Source organism: Lacerta agilis, chromosome 11, assembly GCF_009819535.1.
Source record: "Lacerta agilis isolate rLacAgi1 chromosome 11, rLacAgi1.pri, whole genome shotgun sequence".
NCBI lineage: Eukaryota > Metazoa > Chordata > Lepidosauria > Squamata > Lacertidae > Lacerta > Lacerta agilis.
Window position 1 is genome coordinate 46,904,785 of NC_046322.1, and position 24,246 is coordinate 46,929,030.

At 42.0% G+C, this 24,246-nt stretch overlaps 1 protein-coding gene across 4 annotated transcripts in view; it reads right to left on the minus strand.

The window, feature by feature from the left end:
- ZNF608 (zinc finger protein 608) overlaps window positions 1-24,246 on the minus strand; it is a 120,834-nt gene that overhangs the window by 86,576 nt on the left and 10,012 nt on the right. The gene's annotated exons all lie outside the window — the stretch shown is intronic.

The following is a 24,246-nucleotide window of genomic DNA, read 5'->3' on the forward strand; positions in this document are numbered from 1 at the left end:
AACTTTCCCCTTTTTAAAATGGAAATTCCCTTATTCCGAATAGGATTCCTCGCAAGAAAAGGGAAAAGTTGACAGCTATGGTTCCCAGTCACACCAAAGCTTGCAATTCCCCTTCTGCAGCAATCTGGCACAGACAGAAATACTGGGTGTAGGGCTTGCTACCCCGTTTCCCCGAAAATAAGCATTTGTGCAATATAAGCCATACCCTGAAAATAAGACATAGTGATAGGCGTGGCTATGCAGCGTACCAATGCGGAGCGGTTAAGACAACGGGCAGCAACTGACGTAATAAAAATAAGACATCCCCTGAAAATAAGCCATAGTGGGTCTTCTTGAGGAGAAATAAATGTAAGACAGTGTCTTATTCTCGGGGAAACATGGTAGCATGCATGACCCCGTGGCACTTTTCAGGGTTCACAGCGAATACCCGAGCAGGGCTAGAGTGGGTACATCTATTCCTGGCCAACAGAAGGAGTGGTCTATGTAACTCTTGAAAAACCATCCGGGATGTCAGAGAAACTTGAACCAAGGTTAAAGAAACTTAAACCAAAGTTATGTCTAGTTGTCATTTTGGGGCAAGACAGCTCTAACGTATTATTTTTCAAATGATGGACTGGCTGTGATTGATTCTCAGTTAAACATCTGGCTAGTTCAGATGACAACCTCTTGAGCTAGGTTAAGAATTTTGAGAATTTAAAGACGAAAAGTCACTTGATCCAGGGATAGTCTACATATATTGGCCTATTTCAACCACTTTTTCTTAATGGTCACTGCTCCTGCTGAGGCTGCACAGAAAAAGCAATCTGGCTCCAGAAATTCATTCCGATTGTGCAGATAAAATATAAGTGATAGAATTCTACAGGGTGGGGTATTAGTGTGTGAAAACTGGTAAGATCCAAAGATCCCCAGGCATGCGCCTCCAGAAGGTGGAAATGTCAGGCGCCATCTTGGTGCCCAGGCACCTCCACTTGGTTGCAAGTGGTTGATAGTCAGCTAATTTCGAATATTGGGTTAGGTCCAGCTTGCATGCTTCCCATGCTTCCCAGAAGGTAAAGGTAAAGGGCCCCTGGATGGTTAAGTCCAGTCAAAGGTGATTTTGGACTCATCTCGCATTCAGGCCGAGGGAGCCGGTGTTTGTCTGCAAACAGCTTTCCAGGTCATGTGGCCAGCATGACTAAACCACTTCTGGCGCAACGAGACACGGTGATGGAAATCAAGAGTGCACGGAAACGCCAATTACCTTCCCGCCACAGCGGCACCTATTTATCTACTTGCACTGGCGTGCTTTCAAACTGCTAGGTTGGCAGGAGCTGGGACAGAGCAATGGGAGCTCACCCCGTTATGGGGATTTGAAATGCCAGCCTTCCGATTGGCAAGCCCAAGAGGCATAGTGGTTTAGACCAGAGTGACACCTGCATCACTATGCTTCTCAGAAGCATCTGGTTGGCTATGTGAGAACTAGAGAGAACTAGAGAACAGGATACTAGATTAGATGAGCCACTAGCCTGGTCCAGCAGTTTCATCTTGCATACTTATGTATGGAGGCCATAGCCATCATTTGGGTTCTGAAAGACCTACATTGGCTCCCAGTACAGACCCCCATTGTTCTGCCTGGACACTGAGGTCCAGCTCCGAGGGCCTTTTGGCGGTTCCCTCACTGCGAGAAGTGAAGTTGCAGGAAACCAGGCAGAGGGCCTTCTTGGTAGTGGCGCCCACCCTGTGGAACATCCTCCCATCAGATGTCAAGGAAATGAACAACTATCTGACTTTTAGAAGACACCTGAAAGCAGCCCTGTTTAGGTTAGTTTTTAATGTTTGATGTTTTATTGTGTTTTTAATACTCTGTTGGGAGCCGCCCAGAGTGGCTAGTGAAACCCAGCCAGATGGGTGGGGTATTAATAATAATAATAATAATAATAAGGGCCTTAAACCATTATGGCTGCTTAATATGCTGGACAGCTCCTTTCCCAACCGCATGATGGTGTTGCATGGTCTTATCTTATGTGTCTTCCTAAACAAGGCTCCATACGTATGTTGTGGTGTGTTGTAAAACTTTATTATTTCAGGCAGTTGGAAGGGAAGAACAGATGGAACACTGTAAATCTGGGGAGAAGACAGGAGGGAGTATGGAAGCTGGGGAAGCCTGTATAATATGATCAGCACAAAGCATAAGTTTGCATATTTAATTCATGTAAAAGTATACAATCGAAATCACACACTGCAAAGGACTCACACATTATGAAAATTATTCTCACTGATTTTATATCAAAGCGCATACTGTTATATAAGGAAATAAATTCCACTGATTCCCATGAAATTTCATTAAAAGTAAATGTGCTTAGAGTTGCGGTGGTGCGTCTTAAATATTAAAATACATTTCAAATTGAGACTTAAATGATAATTTCAAACAAGTCATCAGTAAAATGTATATTCCTAAATTCTTAATAATAAAATGCAAAGCAAGTGATCCGCTCTATTAGATAACTGTTGTAGATGCTGGTTGTTCATGGCAGGGAGATTGCAGATTTGAAATATTTACAAGCAGGCACTGAGATGAACTCCCAAGGGTTGATGAGGCCTTTTAAAAACGATAACAGCTTCGGAAATAATTATTTAGGGGAGACTTGCTGCTCCACTTATCTCCCAATTCACTCCTTGTGCCCAGATTGGTACCATGGAAGTCGAACGGAATCCATTCCGGAAGTCCGTTTGACTTCCAAAACATGCGGAAACCAAGGCGCGGCTTCCGATTGGCTGCGGAAGCCGCGCCGGACATTCAGGTTCCAAAGAAAGTTCGCAAACCGGAACAGTCACTTCCGAGTTTGCGGCGTTCGGGATCCAAAGCTTTCGACTCACAAGGCGTTTGGGATACAAGGTACAACTGTACTTGCCTTCCAGCCAAGCTATTTTCTGCAACTACAAAAAAGATAAAAGCTATGCCATGGCAGGTAGGACCCACACATTCACCATAGGCAAATCTCATTCCACAGAGCTATTACAGTTGCGCCCACAGTGTCCACGACACAGGTTAAAAGCTCAAACTCGCTTACATGAGAACAAGCCCCACCAAGATCAGTTGCAACTTGCTTTACAATTGCAGGACAATTGCAACAAAACAAAAAATAAAATAAATAAAATTCCTTCCAGTAGGAAGACCAACTTTGTTTGTTATTGGTATGAGCTTCCGTGACAAACAATTGCAGTCTCCTATCTTGAGCAAGAAGTATTTTCTAAGTGTGGCATCTCCAGTGGCCATACAGTACTCCAACACACACAAAAAAACCAACCCCCGAATTATTCCTCAGTCACTTCCTCATCTGTATATTCGATTATAAACACGGACCTTGACCTTGCAATCAGCGGCGAAGCCTATTTTGTGCTAGAGCCCTGTGGGAATATAAAGCTTTGAGATTTAAGTTTAAATATATATTTCAAAGATGTTTATTGTGTGCGATCACCTTTTCTCTGCTGTCTTAAATAGAATCAACATGCTAGCTCCTCCTGGGAGTTCAAAGGAACTAAGCAACTGCAGACGTCTGGGTTCAAGGCTGGTTCAAGAGAGATTTTTATATTTGCAGTGAGTCTCTTCCCCACCACCACCACCCAGTCTATTTTTAAAGAAACCACCGCTCTATTTATTTCACACTGCAAGGGAACACTTTGCAACATATAATTTAATGATTATAATCTGCAAAGTATGCAAAACAGAGGGGGGAAAGATGCCTATAATTTCATTTGTTCCAATGGCTTCCATTCGTTATAGTATCAGGCTTCGGGGGGGGGGGGAACGAAAGGGGGGGGGAAACCCCCCACAAAGACAGGCCTCAAACACCTGTCGAAATAAAGCCAGTGGAAAGCTGTAATTGCCCAGAGATAAATGGCAGTTATCTATTTACAAGTCAATATTATCTAAGTGACATATCCAACCAGCAATCAGCCCACAATATATATATATATTCACAATTCAAGGGGACAACTTCCTTGTCGGGCAAAGGCTCTGTTGAATGTCCTTGCAAAAATAAAAAAATAAAAAATAAAGAATGCGCTCAATGATAAATCAAAGTTAAGTCTCTTTCCAGGAGCATTTCTGAAAACACTGCTCCAAAAATATAATATTGACAGCAATAAAGTCCTGTTGAAAAGGGAACTGGCTTACAGGGTTTTTTTTTTAATGTATATGTTTCCGAGCTCTTCCGTGCCACTAATTAGCTAGGCTAGTGGAACAAAAGTCAATTTATGCAGTTTCCTCCTTCCTTTGTTGGGAGGTGGAGCTAAGGGGGAAGGAGGGAGAAGGTTTTGCAGGCAAGCCAAATTGCATTTCAGAGAGACAAGTTTGAGTGAACGCATTGTTTGTTCAGGTTAACAGCAGTATTCTCTCTCTCTCTCTCTCCTCTTTTTAAATTCAAGCCAACAAAGGAGGCAAACTCCATTTGGCAACAACTGGTGCCCCTCAGTTGTCAGGCTCCTGTCAGGCAGCAAAAGCTGGTTGGGTTTTTTTTTTAATAAAAAAAATGTGAACACTAGCCTCCCCCCCCCCCGCGAGCTCGCTTTTGTTGCTTTCTCAAATATGCACTTTGCTCAGCAGTCCTCGCTATTAAACAATTCACTTTTCTCTCCCCTTGGCGACTCTGCTTCGGGAGGGGGTAAAGAAAGCGGGGGGGGGGGAAACACGTGGTCACGAAATATAAAGCTAGACATTCATTTCCTGTACCTCAGAGCCTTATACTTTCACCTCCTTGTCCACTGGATTTGGCTACCAAATAGGTCTTAATCTGTAAACAAATGGTTTGCTCTACAATTAAACCATTCATCTTTTCGTCCCGTTTCTTCCCCCCCCCCTTTCTCCGCCTGCTTGGCTGCAATCCAATGTACAGGCTCAGGTTCTTCTATTATTTAGTGCCCGTAATGTTTAAAAGCAATGAGCTCGCGGAGAATTTATAAAAACTATGAGGCATCACCAAAATCATTTTATGCCTCTTAGAACCCGCATGGCTTCTGCTGAATGTTTTGTTTTTTTAATATGTGTGTATGTCTGTGCGTACAGTACTCCATGGTCTAAAGCAGGCATAGGCAAACTCCGCCCCCCCAGCTGTTTTGGGACTACAACTCCCATCATCCCTGCCACTGGTCCTGTTAGCTGGGGATGATGGGAGTTGTAGTCCCAAAACATCTGGAGGGCCGAGTTTGCCCATGCCTGCTCTAAAGTAAATTTAAAGCATGCAAAATGATGGCCCAAAATACTAGGTTTATGGATTCAGTTCTGCGCATGAAACTTCTGGGCTGTTCACATGGAGTCCTGGCAGAAAATCTTAAGATTTAGTGTCAGGAGTATAACATATTCCTGGACACAGCAGAGTTAACCACAGACTTTTCTGGAAGCTTCTGGCTGTTGTGTAATTAACTGGACAGCACAACGCAGGAACTCAGCAACTCACTTGGATAACTATATACAGTATTTATTGAAGCAACTAGTATCCATAAGTTACTATGTACAGACTTTACAAATAAAAGAAACAAAACATAAAATCTTTCCTCACTGTCACTCTCTCTACACTGACCACTTTCTCCACACCAACCTAACACTAACACCCAAGCTCTCACACAGAGCTCACTCTTTAGGAACTCATTGACCAATCACAGGTCGTTGCTAAGGGTCTAGAGAGAGACCAGATCTGGGCTTTCTGCCAACTGGTAATTGCTTGAAGATAGACAGCTGAATTTCTGCACGTAGGCAATTTGAAATCTCTAACAGAAAAAAATAGCAATAATGTTGATTTGCTGCTCAGCTGGTTAAGGGCACTTGGCAAAACTAAATCTGAGACACCTGTCTGCACACCTTGTTTAGGGCTGCTTTAGGAGAGACACGTGGTGTTGTTTGTGCTCCCCCCCCCTTCTAACTGCTTTTGAAACGACCCCCAGTTTTGAAAGAAGCTTCTCATGTGACATTTCTCCATTTGAGAAATATAAGCACTCCCTCGGGGATACAGAACAAGTTGGGCCGTTCTTTGGTTCCCAGCTGTAGTTCCACATTCCGTAAGGGATACAGCCTATTGCTCTAAATACAAGTATTGCCCCTGGCTAGATGAGAGGGGGGGGGGAGAGAATGTATATTTTAAAACCACAGTGTGGAGTGCTCCTATTCAGGCCTTCAGCCACGTCCTCTTCCAGGATACTTCATTCCAGTCCTCCAGCCCATGGGAATAAGAGGCTTCAGGTGGGGGACGTGGGTGGCACTGAGCCTCTTGGGCTTGCCGAAGGTCAACGGTTCAAATCCCCACAATGGGGTGAGCTCCCGTTGCTCTGTCCCAGCTCCTGCCAACCTAGCAGTTCGAAAGCACACCAGTGCAAGTAGATAAATAGGTACCACGGCGGCAGGAAGGTAAACAGCATCTCCGTGCACTCTGGCTTCCATCAAGGTGTCCTGTTATGCCAGAAGCGGTTTAGTCATGCTGGCCACATGACCCAGAAAGCTGTCAGTGGACAAACGTCGGCTTCCTCAGCCTGAAAGCGAGATGAGCACCACACCCCATAGTCGCCTTTGACTGGGCTTAACCGTCCAGGGGTCCTTTACTTCTTTTTCTAACCTACAGGCTTCAAGTGATCAGTGTGGCCCATTTGTGGGAAGAGTCGCTCTTCAAATCATGTACTTTGGTGGCAGAGCTTTCGTCCTATATGTTGGGCATCACCGCCCTCTGGAAGTTTACAATGCAGATATGGGCGAGGCGTCACCTTGCCAAGCATCATAAAAGGGAGGATTTAACCAGGTGTGTTTTAATAATGGGGAAGGCCATGCCAGCTAGCTTTTAGTCACTCCGCAAGGCTTTCAAACAAGGATCTCAGTCAGAATTGAGATCTGCCAGTGTCAGCCCTATTGTCCATGGCTCACAGTCCTTGAGCTTCCATATCTCATTTAAAGGTAAAGGTAAAGGACCCCTGACAGTTAAGTCCAGTCGCGAATGACTCTGGGGTTGCAGTGCTCATCTCGCTTTACTGGCCGAGGGAGCAGATGTTTGTCCGCAGACAGTTTTTCTGGGTCATGTGGCCAGCATGACTAAGCCGCTTCTGGCGAACCAGAACAGCACACGGAAACGCCGTTTACCTTCCCGCCGGAGCGGTACCTATTTATCTACTTGCACTTTGATGTGCTTTTGAACTGCTAGGTTGGCAAGAGCTGAGACCTAGCAACGGAAGCTACAGTTAGCTATGAAACTCCACTTGCTGCTGTTTGGGTCAACCACTAACTGTGGTTGTCTGTCTAGCCAAGCCTCACGGGGATTTTAAAAAGTGATGTGCACTATCCTTGCCTCTTTGTTAGGAGGGCAGTGGAGAAAATATAAAATAACTGAATATAATACGTCAATGTCGGTATAATACCTCCAAGTCCTTTGGTCCTGTGGGAAATTAAATTCAAAGCTGAACTCACCCCTTACTTCCTTGGAAAAAAGCTTGGCTGTTTATATAAATGTTCTTTGTTGACAATTTCATCCCTTCAGTGGCTAACTGATGTATTTCTGAACACTCTACTACTATATAATAGCAGAATATCCGGTTGCTGCCACGGACTTTGCTAACACAAAATCACAAGGCATTTTAAAACCTGGATAGGAACTTAATGAGAACCTTAAAAACTTTTCAATTTAGCTTAACACTCCACATTGCTGGACAGCTTAGCAATAAGGTCAAGCTTTCCTAAAAAAATAAAATAAAAAATGATATACATTTAATGAAAGCACTGCACAGTTTAGTGAACAAACACCTGTTCGTTTGTTTCTAGTAGTATATCTTCTGTTTTCACAAGATGACTTTTGAATGTGATCTTAAATGCTTTCCCAGAAGCTAAGATTGTCTCCATAGCCACCAACTGCATGAATGTAGCAGTAAAGTCTATTCTGGAAGGAAAGTATTGCGATACCAGCTACCATGTCAGTCTAGGTGTCCCCCCCCCCCACCGTTTTTTAGGAATTCTTTCCCCCTGTCTATAAATATTAGAATTATTGATGACACTCCCAATAACTAAATGTACAGGTGGAAATCTCATTTATAAATGACAGGTACTTAACAATATCAACTTCAACCATTTACTTTCAATGAAATTCTGCAAGCCTATTTAAAGTCTATTACAGCTGCTGACATCAATCTGCCAACTCGCAGAGCTGTATGAAAAATTTACACCCCTTAAATTTAGCCACTGTATACTTAAATGCACATCTTCTCTCCAAATAAGCTACTACAATGCAGGGGGGGAAATGCAATCTTCCGTCTCTAAGCAGTAGATGCTAAATAGAATCCTGCAGTTCCCACAAACTTGTCCCTCCAATCAGAGCCAACTGTTTGCAAGCTGCTAAACATCTCACTAATGGTTACTTCCCATGAATATATCTATATATAATGCTGCAATGAATTCAAGTTTTCTGTATCACAGTGCATCCACTTAAAATGAATACAGTATTACAATATATATGGCACGCCTCCGTAATAGCCATGTTGCTTAAGGGCTCATTTGTAAGCTATAAGAGCCAATAAGGAAATAAACACGGAGCTGCAGTAACAATCTACCATCTTACTGCCATTATGGTAGTGGTATGGGGAAAACTTTATGGAATTGTACACCATGGTCCGTCCGTCCCCTTCATGCATACTCTACAGCAGGCATGTCCAACAGGTAGATCGTGATCTACTGGTAGATCACTGGACGTCTGCGGTAGATCACTGGTAGATCATTGGCTCCCCCCAAAGAAGCTGAACAACTGTGGCTCCCCTAAAAAAACTCAACATTTTACCTCCTCCCTGAAAAAGGCTCAACCACTTTGACCCAAACCCCCCACCCCATGGGTCTTCCTCCTTCCTAATAAAAGCTCAACAACTTTGACCTGAACCTCAATATTGGGGGTAGATCACTGCCAGATTTTAACTCTGTGAGTAGATCACAGTCTCTTGGGAGTTGGCCACCCCTGCTCTACAAGAAAAGGGATCTTGAATCCCAGTTCACTGAACCTCCAGGTCTCGGGTTCTACGCAGCATAGCACCAACTATCCGTAAAGTTGTGGAAAGATTTGATATCAACATAGTAACAGAAGTCATAGTTCCTCTCCCTTGCACTATGGGAAATTGCCAATGCCTCATAAAAACACATGTAATCAACACATTTGTTGAGCTCAATTTGCATTCCTAAGAAACCTCCATTTTGGGTATGAAGGAGGTTCCCAGTTCCCTCTTTCTACTGCAAATTATCACACACGGAACTGAATACCACTCAGAAAAGCGCCATTTTGTGGGGGCACCAGGTCCTGAAGAGGAAATGGAGCTTTGGATTCCGACCATTGTATATAAAGCATACAATGAATATGAATACATGTTGTCTAAGAGGGGCAAAGATGTTTCTGCAAAGAGGATGCATGTTTTTCCAACAGCTCAGCAAAAAAGGGGGGGGGCAATAAAATGTCCCCATCCGTAATAGCTTTTCAGTAACCTCAGGATGCCAAAAATATTTTACTCATAGGATTACTATTATTTTTTAAGTCAAATAGCATTTCCATTTTAAACCTGTGGTAAATATTCGAATGTGAGCCAAAAGATGTAGCCCTTCGAACATCACTTGAAAACATTTGGCAATTTCCCTCCTGAAAGTAAATCCAAGGGCTCAGAAAATAAATATTCAAGAGCATTAATTTGTTTCTAGATGTGTTCGTGCAAGTAAAACAGCAGTCGTAATGTGGAAATTTCAGTCACATTTTGCAACTAATTGGAAGCAGATTAGAATTCTGCCTCAGGGGAACATTGTCAAACTAGAAGCTGGAGCAAATGAAGAAAGAGGTGGAAGAATCGTGAAGAGCTGACAGATTTACAGTGCTCAAGGCAATAAACGGGTACTAGATGAAAATGAATGTGCTTCACTGTACTGAATGCAGTTCTCTCAGTCATATCTCAGCAATAACAGCATACAGCTATGAAACTATTATTTTCAGCAGAGGCAGAGAAGGAAAGTATAAAAATGCAAAGCAGCTATTTATGCTGCATATATAAAAAAGCCCACATAACTTGATCTGTTAGAGTAATAATCAGTCAAATTATTAATTTAAGGCCCTTTCTGCATCCTTTATTCATGGTGAGTAGTATTTACTCATGCAGGTTTATTCTAGAACTATTTCCACGGCTACCATTCGGGGTTATAAAGAGATAGAAAACCAAGGGAAATGACCAGTATATATATTTCTCAAGGTTATGTTGCCAGAGAGGGTAAAAAAAAGGACATTGCTAGTAACAGACAGTCCAAACAGGCCATCTGTGACTAGATGACGCATGATGCCAGCTTCAGGCACATGACTTCTACAAAGCAAGTACTTAGCCCTAGCTGCTTGTTTCAAAGCAAACAGTCAGCAGGGAATGAGGCAAGTAAATTCTATTTTGCAGGGGAGGATCATGAATATTATAAGGTTCACGAAGCACACTGCCTTCAGGAACTGAGACTGCAGGCCACAAAGTTTACAACGCATGCTACCTTCCTTTGACAAAATACAGTCTGGGAAAATAAGTTGCATCCCTTTAACCGAGAAATAAAAAATGAAGGAGACCCAACAAGTTGAAGTCTTGGTAGCCAACAGTGTTCAAAATCAGCCATGCACCCAGCGTATTTCGAGACTGGCATGGATCAAATTGCAACAGAACAATTAAAGCAAGAACAAATAGATTAAAAAATAGTTTCTACCTCAGAGCTATAACCATCTTAAATGCTGTAACCAGATAATATGACCTTGGAGAGTTGTGATGGTTGTTTACGTATGTCCATGTGTGGCTGAAAATGTGTTTTATGTTTTTTGTTTTGTTTCTATGGGATGGCATTCAATTTCGTTGCACTTGTACAACGTTGTACTTGTACTTGTACAATGACAATAAATAAATTTTACCTTATCTCTGGATGCCAGGTTGGCGACTGACATCTCCATCTGGCTGGCCCCTCCAATTGTCTTAAGCAGGTAAGCAGAAGACCTTATTTACTGCATTTATGGTATCTCCCACCTTTTCCTCCAAAGGAGTACATGGTTCACAACACTACGAGATAGGTTAAGAGGCTGTGACTGGGCCAAGGTCACCCTGTGAGCTTCATGACTGAGTGAGGACATGAACCCCAGGTCTCCCAGGTCCTAGTTCATCACTCTAAACCACTATACCACACTGGCTTCCTTGAGTCCTTCTGCTATGGGGCAACTATATAAATTAAGTAAGTCAATAAATATGGGGAAAGCAAAATGTCACTTAGAGAAGGATCTGAAATATTTTCCTTAAAGCTTGAATTTGTTTTATTCTGCATTGTCTTACCTGTTGTTTTGATGTGTTGTAAAACTGCTTCAATGTTTTTTTCTTTAAAATATAAAGCGGTATAGAAATGAAATTAACAACAACAACAACAAGCCTCACTGTGGGGGAAAATGGCGCCCAGGCACACTGTTGGGGCAACTGTAACTTAGGTTTAAGATGCCCTTTGGTGATTAGCTTATACATCTGAGTTTCTAACACTGGTAGTCAGTACAGTGGTACCTTGGTTTTAGAGCAGCTTAGTTTATGAACAACTTGGAAATAGAATGCTGCAAACTTGGGATTAAGTGATCCGGTTTGTGAACTTTGCCTTGGAAGCTGAACATGTTCCGCTTCCTGTCGAGTGTGTTCCATTTATAAATTGTGTCTTCCGCTGCAAATCAGAGGCTTCCTGTTGAGTCTGTCGGCTATTGAGTCCCGAGCACCTGTGCAACACAGAGGTGATATTTGGAGCTTTTGTTTTTGCTATAAAAAAATGGCGTTTTTGTTTTTGTGGCTTTTTCAGTTGTTGTTTTTTTACTGTGACTTGTTCTTCATTTTATGGGACTGACTTGTGGCTGTGGCTTGTGACTTTGTTTTTGTGGTTGTGGCTTGGGACTTCGTTTTTGTGACTGTGTGGAACCCAGTTCAGCTACTAATTGATTTCCCCCCCAAAAAATTTAAAACTGATTTTAACTATTTTAAGCACTTTACAATATCGTAAATTTTCATCCTCCCCCCCCCTCACTGGGGGAAGCAAATTTTGACTCCCCTCTCTCACCAGGAAAGACAATAAGCATTTCGCATTTAACAATAATTAACATACTCAGTATCATTGCTTAGGGCTGGCCCATTTCTGTAGGCCAGATATTCTTCCTCTTATTGATTGATTGATTGATTGATTGATTGTGTGACTGCAGAAATGGATAAAAGCCCCCCATCCAAACAATGACTATCATCAGGACATGTTGTGGGGGTAGTTTTTAAAAGTCTGGAACAGATTAATCCATTTTGCATTACTTTCTATGGGAAAGCATGCCTTGGTTTTAGAACACTTTGGTTTTGGAACAGACTTCCAGAACGGATTAAGTTTGGGGACCAAGGAACCACTGTAGTTCCTGACTGTAGGTAGGAAGACTGATGTGGACAATGCCAAGGGGTGGCACAAGACAGAAGCAATTGCCATCCAAAGGCAAATGTGTTCCAAACGCCTTCAGGGCCAATTCAACCCTGGCAGTCTAAAGGGACACTGGGATACAGAGCTCAATTATGTTGGGCAGAGAGCTTGAGTTGCCCGGCTGAATAAAGAAATCCCTTTACACGGAAGCATCATGCACAGCCCCCCATGCTGGATGACGTCGGTGGGAGTTGGTAGTCCGAAACATCTGGAGAATTCCAGGTTGGTGAAGACTGATACAGAGGGTCGTTGCCGAGTTTATACAAAGCAGTCTCAGTAGAATACTGAACTGAAAAAAAAAACCAGACTGGCAGGAGACCACACAAAGAAGATGGAGGCTTTCTGAGCCAGAGAACAACAGGAGCAGTATACCCGCTAACATACACCCTGCTGAATAGGGTGCTTCATGCAGATTTCTAGGAAGAGGGAGACGCATGCAAGCCTGCATACATTGGATATGGTCTGCTCTCCTTAAAAGAACAGTCTTGTTATTCCAGATCTGCACTGCAAGTCTATCCTGATGCCATGCATGGCTTAGTAGCACAGCTCAACTGGAAAAACGGGCCATCGTTTTATATTAGAATGCCACCACGATTTGAGTTATCTCCTTCGTAATTTAGAAGGTATTTGTGGCTGATACTACAATTTCTGAGAATATGAATCACATTCCTCGTCCAAGTGTGCGCCGTCAAGTAACTGTAATTAAGGGCAAGAAGTAGCCATTCGTCAATATATTCTATGGGAGCTTTTCTGTGTGTACATTTTAAAAAGAACAAAACGTCCCGAAGGAACACTCCCACCAGAGGAAGGATGCCAAACTTGGATTACATTTTTTCTCCTTCCATCAAAGAGATGAACTTGTTTCTCTCTCTTTTCTCAAAAGGAAAGAAACAGAACACATAAACCTCACGGACATACAAGTAATGTTGTTAAGAGACTACATTAAAGGTACTGGATTTGATATTGTGGCAAACTGAATGTCAACAAACATTTCACATCGGAGACAAAACTTAAAAACCCAAACTTTCCTGTCGAAACATTATTGCTTTAAATACGAGTCACCCGTGCAAATCAGTCAAGGTGTTGATATAAAATCCAAAAGTTATATATTTTGAAAGGAGGTTATAAATAGGTTGTGTGTGTGTGTGTGTTTACTTTTCTTACAAACTGAGGTAAAGGAAAAAGCAAAATTTATTAAATTCTTAGGGATGAGGCATGGCATTTCCTCCTCATGATATAGCTGTGTAATGTAGCTTGAGGAAACAGAAGTGGTTTCTAAGAAGTGACTAAGAATAGGGTTCTTTTAAAAGAGAGAGAGAGATGAAATCAATAACTAATATGAGGATACACAAATGCAAAATGTACCATGAACTGCTTGTGACACCAGATGTTCTAAGAAAACCACCTAGGGAAACTCGTCTTTTAAAAACCCATGTGTTTACTTCAATCAAAGGGACAAAAGAAGGCCAGTTGAAGAGCTTAGTCTTCTGTTGCTAAAAGAAGCGTAAAAATACAGTCAGATTCCTCAAGAAACCTACCAGCACACACTTTTAATAGTCTATTGCGACATGATAAAAACCAGAATCAAGCTAACTGGTATAAAATTGACTGGCAACCAAAGACCATGCTATTATTCGAAGCTGTCATGGGAAGGCAATCAAATTGCTACCAGGTCTCCTCAAGTTACCCTTCAATAAAAAGAAGCCATGGGGGAAATAAGAGGGAAAAGAAAAACATCAAAACCTTTAAAGTTCTTTTTAAGTAAAATTATACTTTGTGGCACAATGCCATCTGCTTCCTGCTTAACATGAGCCAATTCTACAACTTAAATATCAGCTCTCTGAAGCTACCGAGCAAAACAAAATAAATAGATTCTCCTTTAAAATATATATACACATTACTTTAAGATGGATTTGTGTGGAATAGGCTTAAGCATCCCTGTGGACCATTTCCTTCATGTTACTAGCTGACAATGAAGATTCCCAGGAGGCAGGAATACATATGGTAGTTGGCAGGGATCTTTAAAGCAAACACCATTCATAAGGAGAACAAAACAGGAGGAATAGACGGAAAAGAAAAAAAAATAACCAGGATGAGTATTTTCAGTAATTTGCCTGCAATCCTCCCCAATGCACCCAGTAAAATGATTTGCAAAGAATTATCCTTAGAAACAGAAGACTTGGTTCAAGTTATCCTTTATTCATTGCTACTGTCAATCTACTAGTGAAAATTAGAGACGCCTGCTATTTTATTTTAATCGCACCCTTCCTTGTAGGAACTCAGAATTACATACATGGTTGTTCTCCAGCTTATCTACAACTACAGAGACTGGCTATAGGTCACCCAGTGAGTGGGATTTCAATTCAGATCTGCCCAGCCCTAGCGCTGCACAACAACTGCTACACCGTACCGGTGCTTAAATGCTTAAACTGTTTAAATGCTGAAAATGTGAGATGATTATATACAAGGACACATATTAAAACAAGAGGAGCCAATCAGGTGTGGCCAACAGATTATATCAGAGATAGAGGCTCCCATCCAGCCTGATAGATCAGTTGGTAAAGCATGAAACTCTTGATCTCAGAATCGTGGGTTCGAGCCCCACATTGGGCAAAAGATTCCTGCATTGCAGGGGGCTGGACCAGATGGCCCTTCCAATGCTAAAATTTTATGATTCCTGAGCAGTGACCACGCTGGCTAAAGGGATCTTTGAGTCCACACCATCTGAAGCGCATCATATTACCTACTGTACTCCTGGATTAAATCCATCTCACATTTATTTAGAAGGCTCAATGTGGAATCCCACAACCACGTATTTCCTGTCTACAGGGCTTCTCTCTCAAGCCATCTCTCAGCCAGCTGCGTGTCAAAATAGGTTGCAAGATGTGTCTAACTTCATATGCATACCGCAGGCTGACATGAGCTCCGCATGCCTGATTTCTGAGGCTTGCCAAATGCTCCGTCTGAATGCCACTTGGACCACTGCCAAAACTCATCTCCATGTGGCGTTCATCATGAGATGGGAGGCATCTAGTTATGGGAATCAACCAAGAGGCACCAGAATTATGGGTATGGTATGAACAGCCTTTGTTCCTAAGTCAGCTTGTATGCTTCACGACAACACACAATTTCACTCTTCCATTGACAAACCTATTTTGAGTAAAACTCAATATAGGTTTGGATGCAGGAGAGAAGTGCTAACTCCCACCTCCTGAATAGCCTTTCAACTCAAAATTACAAACCAAATGTCTTTCAAGTCACTAGAAATAGATTTACAACCCTGCATTCAAATCTAAAGTGCTTTCTTCCAAGCCCAGCAATTAGGAAAAACAAGTCAGCAAAAGAAAAAGGAGCTGATTTAAACTGACTTTCCTATATGTTTAAGTAGCAATTCATGGCTTTACAGAACTACTGGTTTTCCATTAGTTATATTAAAGGATGCATCTAATTCAAAATAATAACAGTTTATGATTGGCATCTGTTTTAAACTAACACTGTGCAAATAACAGACAGAAGCATAAACCTAGATAAAATATAAATTTATGCAATGTGCGCTCATTTCAATCAAGGGAATCGGTTTCAGTCACCGAGAGAGAGAGAGAACTGGTTTCAATCACTGATTTAAAATCAAGGTTTCCATTTAGAAATTCACAAAAGAATCAATATGCAATACTCTCATTATATGCCATTAAAATGTATTAGTTTGCAACTAAACAGAGTTTTTATACAACCAGAGAAGTTAATCTGCAATTTTTGCTCATGCATTCAATGTATTTATATACTTATTATTATTAATTTTATTAGTTATACCCTGCCCATCTGGCCATATAACCTCTGTAAGTTGTTTACACTTAAAATACTACTAATAGTAATATTGCAACTTAATAGAAAGCAACGACAGAGTAACTTTTGAAAAGATGGATATACGCATATTTCTATAAACCTAAAGTCAACAAGTTTCCTCAATGACTAAATTCCAAAAACAGATGTCTAGAAAAGGCCCTATTCCACCTTGCCTAACTTAGATGACACAGAGGCCCATAGAATTACCTCTGAGGAGGATCCTATTATTAGCCAGGGAGATGCCTATAGTCAGAGGTAGTCCTTGATGCTCCGAAGCCTTTTAGGACTTCAAAAGTTAAAAGCAGAATCTTGAAATGGGTCTTGACACAGAAAGTACCGGTACATAAATTTCAGTCTGGCAAGATGCATTTGGTCCCAGTTAGTAACCTTGCTGTCATTTTCTGTGCTAAATGTAGCTTCCAGACCATCTTCAAGTGTACTTCCACACGCAACACAGCACAAAATTCCAAACATGGTGCTTCTAGAAAGATTATCTTTCTGTCTAGGACAGGGATGTGTCCAAGCGGTCGATCGCGAACTACTGGTCAGTCGTGGGGCGTCCGTGGTCAATCACAAGATCCCGTTCCCCTTCCCCCCAAAAAAGCTCAACAACTTGGTCAATGGGTAGATCACTGCCATTTTTTATAGTGGGAGTAGATCGCAGTCTCTTGGAAGTTGGACATGCCTGGTCTAGGAGATACTACAGCTAACACAACAACATAAGCGACTGCAAGGCGCTTCATGTCACCAAGACCTCCATAGGTTGGGCAGAATCTAATATTGTCCCAAGGACATGAATAGGATTCTTAAGGGGAGACAGCAGCCTCAAGCAAAGAAAAGGATGCACATCATCTTCTAAAAATCATACAAATCACCTGCCAACAGAAGCACAGGCTTATCAGGATTGAGTTAACTGGCCATTATCCAGTTTATCCCAGGCATCAGTTCAACACTCCAACAGTAACACACCTGAACATGATTAAAAGAAGCAAAGTTGGGTGTCATACTCCTGCTACCACAACCCAAACCCTCAAATGTCTTCACTTACCGGTAAAGTCTTTTCAAGTCTATGTTTAACATTATGAGGAGTTCTGTATACAGTGGTAGCTTGGATTGCATACGTCTTGGTTTGCATATGTTTTGGATGACAAACACGTCAAACCCGGAAGTGCGTGTCCCGGTTTGCAACCTTTTTTGGGATTACCATTTTTTTCTTGGAGGCCCCATTGGCGAAAGCGTGCCTTGGGTTACAACCTGTTTTGGTTTACAAACAGTCCTCAGGAACGGATGATGGTTGTAAACCAAGGTACCACTGTATATTGCAAAAGTATTGATCCTTACAGAAATGATAGAATTATTATTGGCTTTAACATCATTCATACTTTAAAACTAGGTTCCATAACTCTCCATAAACTGGGATGGGTAGCAAGCAAGGATGAGTGCACTATGATCCACCTCCACATTGAAGGTGACCCGGAAACTACAACTAATCCAGAATGTGGCAGTGAGACTGGGGACTGGGAGTGGCTGCTGAGACCATATAACACCGGTCCTGAAAGACCTTCTTTGGCTCGCAGTACCTGTATGTTTCCGAGCACAATTCAAAGTGTTGGTGCTGACCTTTAAAGCCCTAAACGGCCTCAGCCCAGTATACCTGAAGAAGCATCTCCATCCCCATCGTTCAGCCTGGACACTGAGGTCCAGCTCTGAGGGACTTCTGGCGGTTCCTTCAGTGCGAGAATCGAGGTTATGGGGAACCAGGCAGAGGGCCTTCTCAGTAGTGGTGCCCGCCCTGTGGAACGCCTTCCCATCAGATGTCAAGGAAATAAACAATTATCTGACTTTCAGAAGACATCTGAAGGCAGCCCTGTTTAGGGAAGTTTTTAAGGTTTTTAAGGTTTGATGTTTTATTGTGTTTTTAATATTCTGTTGGGAGCCACCCAGAGTTATTACATCCATCCCACTGTTTCCTTTCTAACACCTATCCTCAAAATTCATAGATTTTCCTCCACCCCCACAGAAAGTCATCCTGTAATCCTAACTCTTTGATAGCTAACCATGGTTCGGTTTTAAACTACTGCCATATAAATGTATAACTTAATATGTTTGTATTAAATTCAGGTTTCATTTTATCCCACCTTTTTGAAAGGGACTATAATTACATTTTTAAAATCATTTAAAATAATAATAATAATAATAATAATAATAATCACTGATTTTATCCACTTGAATTTATGGTGCCAGTAAGTGTCCAAAACGCTGTTTATTTGCTTTAGTCATCAAATGCTTAGGGTAAAAAGAGCTTCTTTTTACAGTGTTAGGTACTGACATCCCTAGTGAACATTCAAGTAGTCAAGTATTGGGTTCCCTTCCCCCGGAAGCACAGCAGTTCTCAATATTTGTAGAGGAGTCCAGAACCCAACAGCTACACCTGTGTTATAGCAGCCGAAGTAAAGACAGAAAGTAATGCATTGGTGTGAGATTTTTTTTCATCTGCTTGTTCTAATAATAGCAATATTAATATTTCAGTGGTACCTTGGTTTACGAATTTAGTCCGTTCTGGAAGTGCGTTCTTAAACCAAAGTGTTCTTAAACCAAGGCGTGCTTCCCCATAGCAGGGGAGGACTGAATTTAGTAATAGAACACACTCAACAGGAAGCGAAACATCTTATTATTCCAAGGCAAGGTTCACAAACCAAAACAGAAAACACCCACTTCCGGGTTTGCAGCGTTCTTAATCCAAGTTGTTCATAAACTAAGCTGTCCTTAAACCAAGGTACCACTGTACTATAAAGTTTAAACAAAATGTCTTTGAGCATGAAAGGCTGGGGAGCAACAGGGGCTTCGTGTTCTGCTTTGTAGATGTCCCAGAGACCCCATTGTGGGGAGCAGAATACTAAACTAAATGAACTTTTCCTCTAATGCAGAAAGGCTATTTTTGTGCTCTTATTTTGCCCTTGCACCAGCGTTTGGGAATGTCCCAATATTTGCCTAACAAAAGCTCCCAAGATAATAACTAACTGGAGGTCACTATTGTTTCAGCTCTATGTAAACTTATCTGAAAGCCTCTCCAGTCCAAGTCCAACGCTCTGAGCCTGACACAACACCGCATGTAAACAAACACGTTAAAGATTACACTTGTATGTTCTCATGACTCATTTTATGACCCATGACAATGAGATAAAGTTGACTTTGCGAGTTGTAAATCAATGTCTTTTAATGGTTGCATCAACCAATTGGAATGCACTTTCATTTAGAAAATAACTGAAGTGGAAATGGAAGACTTCTCCTCTTGAAGTTTCCAGTTGCTGATTTCAACTGCCTTGACTGAAGATCCACTGTGCAGGAGATCTACAAAGTAATGCCAAACCATAGTTTAGGCCTTTAGGGCTTTGGGAATGACCTGTCCTCGCCTGCTTTCCCCTCTCACTTCTGAGTTAAGAGCAAACCATAATTTGTCAATACATTCAAAGTGGACAAACCATATTGTTTTAGGCCAAATTATAGTTTCAATGAAATCTCATTCATTGAGATTTCATTGAAACTATAATTTGGCCTAAAACAAGTGAGAGATTTCACTTTCTTGGGTTCCATGATCACTGCAGATGGTGACAGCAGTCATGAAATTAGAAGACGCCTGCTTCTTGGGAGAAAAGCAATGACAAACCTAGACAGCATCTTAAAAAGCAAAGACATCACCTTGCCGACGAAGGTCCGTATAGTTAAAGCTATGGTCTTCCCAGTAGTAATGTACGGAAGTGAGAGCTGGACCATCAAGAAGGCTGATCGCCGAAGAATTGATGCTTTTGAATTATGGTGCTGGAGGAGACTCTTGAGAGTCCCATGGACTGCAAGAAGATCAAACTTATCCATTCTCAAAGAAATCAGCCCTGAATGCTCACTAGAAGGACAGATCCTGAAGTTGAGACTCCAGTACTTTGGCCACCTCATGAGAAGAGAAGCCTCCCTAGAAAAGACCCTGATGTTGGGAAAGATGGAGGGCACAAGGAGAAGGGGACGACAGAGGATGAGATGGTTGGACAGTGTTCTCGAAGCGACTAACATGAGTTTGGCCAAACTACGAGAGGCAGTGAAGGATAGGCATGCCTGGCGTGCTCTGGTCCATGGGGTCACGAAAAGTCGGACACGACTGAACGACTGAACAACAACAACATAGTTTCAATCCATTACATCTTCAGATAGAGCTGAGAAAGACTTTTGTCTGCAAATGTCTGTCAGATTGTAGACAATACTGAGCTTGATGGTTTGACTCAGTATAACACAACTTCCCAGAAGATTTGATTCTAATTTGATTCCAATTAAAAAGCTGTAAGCTCAATGAGTTCATAGCATGAGCTATGAACCGGGTGTTCCTATTTCAGCTGAGTCTTTAATCTCAGTCCCACATCAATTAAACCAAACCATGGTTAATAAACCATGGTGTAATTTGATCATCAGTCCCTGACCCAGTAACTTAACCATAGTTTAGGGAAGGGTTTCCCAAACTTGGGTCTACGGTTGTTTTTACTACAATTCCCATCATCCCTGATCACTCGTCCTGCTAGCTAGGGACGATAGGAGACGTAGTCCAAAAACAGCTGGAGACCCAAGCTTGGGACACCCTGGTTTAGGGTCATGTGTGAACCAAGCCACTGGGTGGCTAAAGACGAACTGCAATTTCTTAGCCTCAGACCGCCACCTGTAATATAATAACATTGCCGGGGTCCTCTGCCCTCTATTGCAGTTATAAGGATTAATGAGATTGATAAATATGAAGTGCTTTGAACACTTAAGAAACTGCTCTATAAATGTACCGTGTTTCTCCTAAAATAAGACACCGTCTTATATTTTTTTTTGCTCAAAAAAACACAGTATGGCTTATATTCAGGGGGTGTCTTATTTTAACTGTGTCACATCGGTACGCTGCATAGCCACGCCTCCCCAGGCTGTTTTAATGGGAGGTACCATGTCACTATGGCTTATTTTCAGGGTATGGCTTATTTTTGGGGAATGGCTTATATTTCGCAAATGCATAGAAATCCTGCTATGGCTTATTTTATGGCTATGTCTTATTTTAGGAGAAACAGGGTATAACTTGCCATTCTGCATGTGCTGTCACGCTGGTTAAAGGATGATATAAGAGTAGACTTTTATTGCTGCTTATATGTTAGAATTTGTGCATAAGTCTGTTGGCATTGCTCATCAGGGCCCATTATTTAGCCGCTATGGCAGTGTGCTGGTCTCGCAAGATGACTCTTTGCTGTAGCCTACATATTCTCCATTCTCAAAGAAATCAGCCCTGAGTACTCACTAGAAGGACAGATCCTGAAGTTGAGGCTCCAGTACTTTGGCCACCTCATGAGAAGAGAAGACTCCCTAGAAAAGACCCTGATGTTGGGAAAGATGGAGGGCACAAGGAGAAGGGGACGACAGAGGATGAGATGGTTGGACAGTGTTCTTGAAGCTACTAACATGAGTTTGGCCAAACTGCGAGAGGCAGTGAAGGATAGGCGTGCCTGGCGTGCTCTGGTCCATGGGGTCACGAAGGGTCGGACACGACTGAACGACTGAACAACAACAACATATTCTCTTTCCAGAGAAATGGATTGGTCGGAAGCAAATTCTGGTAAAGAGCCCCTTTTGCCTGACACAGATATTTTGTCCATACTGAAAGCTTCGTCGCCTGAATGCAGTGCACCTGGGTTTAATGGTGATGTTGAAATGCTTCACAAAAGTGGTGCAATACAGTGGTACCTTAGTTCTCAAACTTCATCCGTTCCGGAAGTCCGTACCAAAACCAAAGTGTTCTAAAACCAAGGCGTGCTTTCCCATAGAAAGTAATGCAAAATGGATTAATCCGTTCCAGACTTTTAAAAACAACCCCTAAAACAGCGATTGAACATGAATTTTACTATCTAATGAGACCGTTGTTCTATCAAATGAAAGCAAGAATCAATGTACTGTACTATAAAATAAATAAAGACAGTATTGCAGATGATAAAAATTAAAATTGAATTCCCCCCCCTTACGTGTACTGATGATAGTCATTGTTTGAATGGGGGGGGGGCTTTTATCCATTTCTGCAGTCACACAATCAATCAGTAGCTGAACTGGGTTCCGCGCAGTCATAAAAAGAAGTCACAAAAACTAAGTCACAACCAAGCCACAGTCACAAGTCAGTCCCGTAAAACGAAGAACAAGTCACAGTCAAAAAACTGAAATAGCCACACAAAGAAAAACACAAAAAGATAGTGTAATGGAAAATCGTAATTTCCGTGACAGCAACGACAAAAGCTCCAAATATCATCTCAGTGTTGCTTGGGTGCTTGGGACTCAACAGCCGACAGACTCAACAGAAATCCTCTGATTGGCAGCGGAAACTCAATTTGCAAACGGACCACACTCAACAGGAAGGCAGAGTTCCAAGGCAAAGTTCACAAACCGGAACACCTACCATACTTTTCCGTCTATAAGATGTCCCCACGTATAAGGCACCTCATATTTTGGGGGACTCAAATTTAAGAAAATGGGGGGAGATGCCACAGAGCTATTGAGCTTTTTTGCGGAGGATTGCCCAGAGTTGTTGAGCTTTGGGGTGGGGGTGGGGAGTGGGGATTATCCTGGGTTGTTGAGCTTTTTTTTAGAAGGGATTGCCGAAAATCACTCACCCGCTAGCCTACAAAAAAAACACATCTGTCCCATCGCTGGCAGAAGCTGCCAATCGCCTGCCCAATTGCCGCAGCATCAGCCAATCAACATCAGCCGTTGACGCTGCAACCAATAACACGCCCAATAGCCACTGACAGCCGCGGCACCGAACAATCAAACATCCACCCTATGCCCTATCCATGTAAAAGACGACCCCCGCTTTTTAGCATAATTTTTAAAGAAAAAAGCCTTGTCTTATACACGGAAAAGTACGGTACTTCAGGGTTTGCAGCGTTCTTTTTCCAACTTGTTCATAAACTAAGCTGTTCTTAAAACCAAGGTACCACTGTATATAGAAAGGACAGAGAACCTCAAATTTCTATATAACAGGGGTGGCCAACTCCCAAGAGACTGGGATCTACTCACAGAGTTAAAAACTGGCAGTGATCTACCCCTTTTTATGGGGGGTTCAGGTCAAAGTTGTTGAGCTTTTTATAGGAAGGAGGAAGGCCCATTTTGGGGGTGGGGGTTCAGGTCAAAGTTGTTGAGTTTTTTCAGGGAGGAGGTAAAATGTTGGGTTTTTTTTAGGTGAGCTACAATTGTTCAGCTTCTTTGGGGGGAGCCAATGATCTGCCAGTGATCTACCGCAGACGTCCAGTGATCTACCGGTAGATCACAATCTATCTACCTATTGGACATGCCTGCTATATAATATTTATGATTTTGGGGTCGTACCACCATTGCCCATAAAAGTTCCCAGAGTCTTATCTTCATGAACTCATAACCCCTTCAGAATACAATGTACTAATTTCCAGACATTTTTGTGTGTGTTTTGTTTTCAATGTGGCAACAACTTGGTTCTCACCCAGTTGATGCTTTTAGACTACATTGTAACAAGCCAGCTGGCTCGTCACATTTTACAATGCAATATTATAATGCCCCATTCCCAATTGCTAAAAACCTATTGCTTCATCTCCAACACAGTATGTTCATTTCATTATTTTTTTTTAAAGGCTCCTGTAAATATCAGAATGTAATTGTTGATATTTAAATAGCGTTCCTCTTTTTCCTAACAAAAGGTTCACAAGTTTTTGCAGGCAGGGATCGGTTTGGGGGCTTAAGTGATTGTTGGAAAAAGTAGCTTTCCAATTATCACAGACCTGCCAGGAAAAGCAAAAAATGCATTATGTGTTAATGATCACAACCAGGGGTCCACGCTTAACTCTTTTGTCAGAACTACAGCAGATCCTCCCCGCAGCTTCACCATTAACATGTCTGTTTCCTGT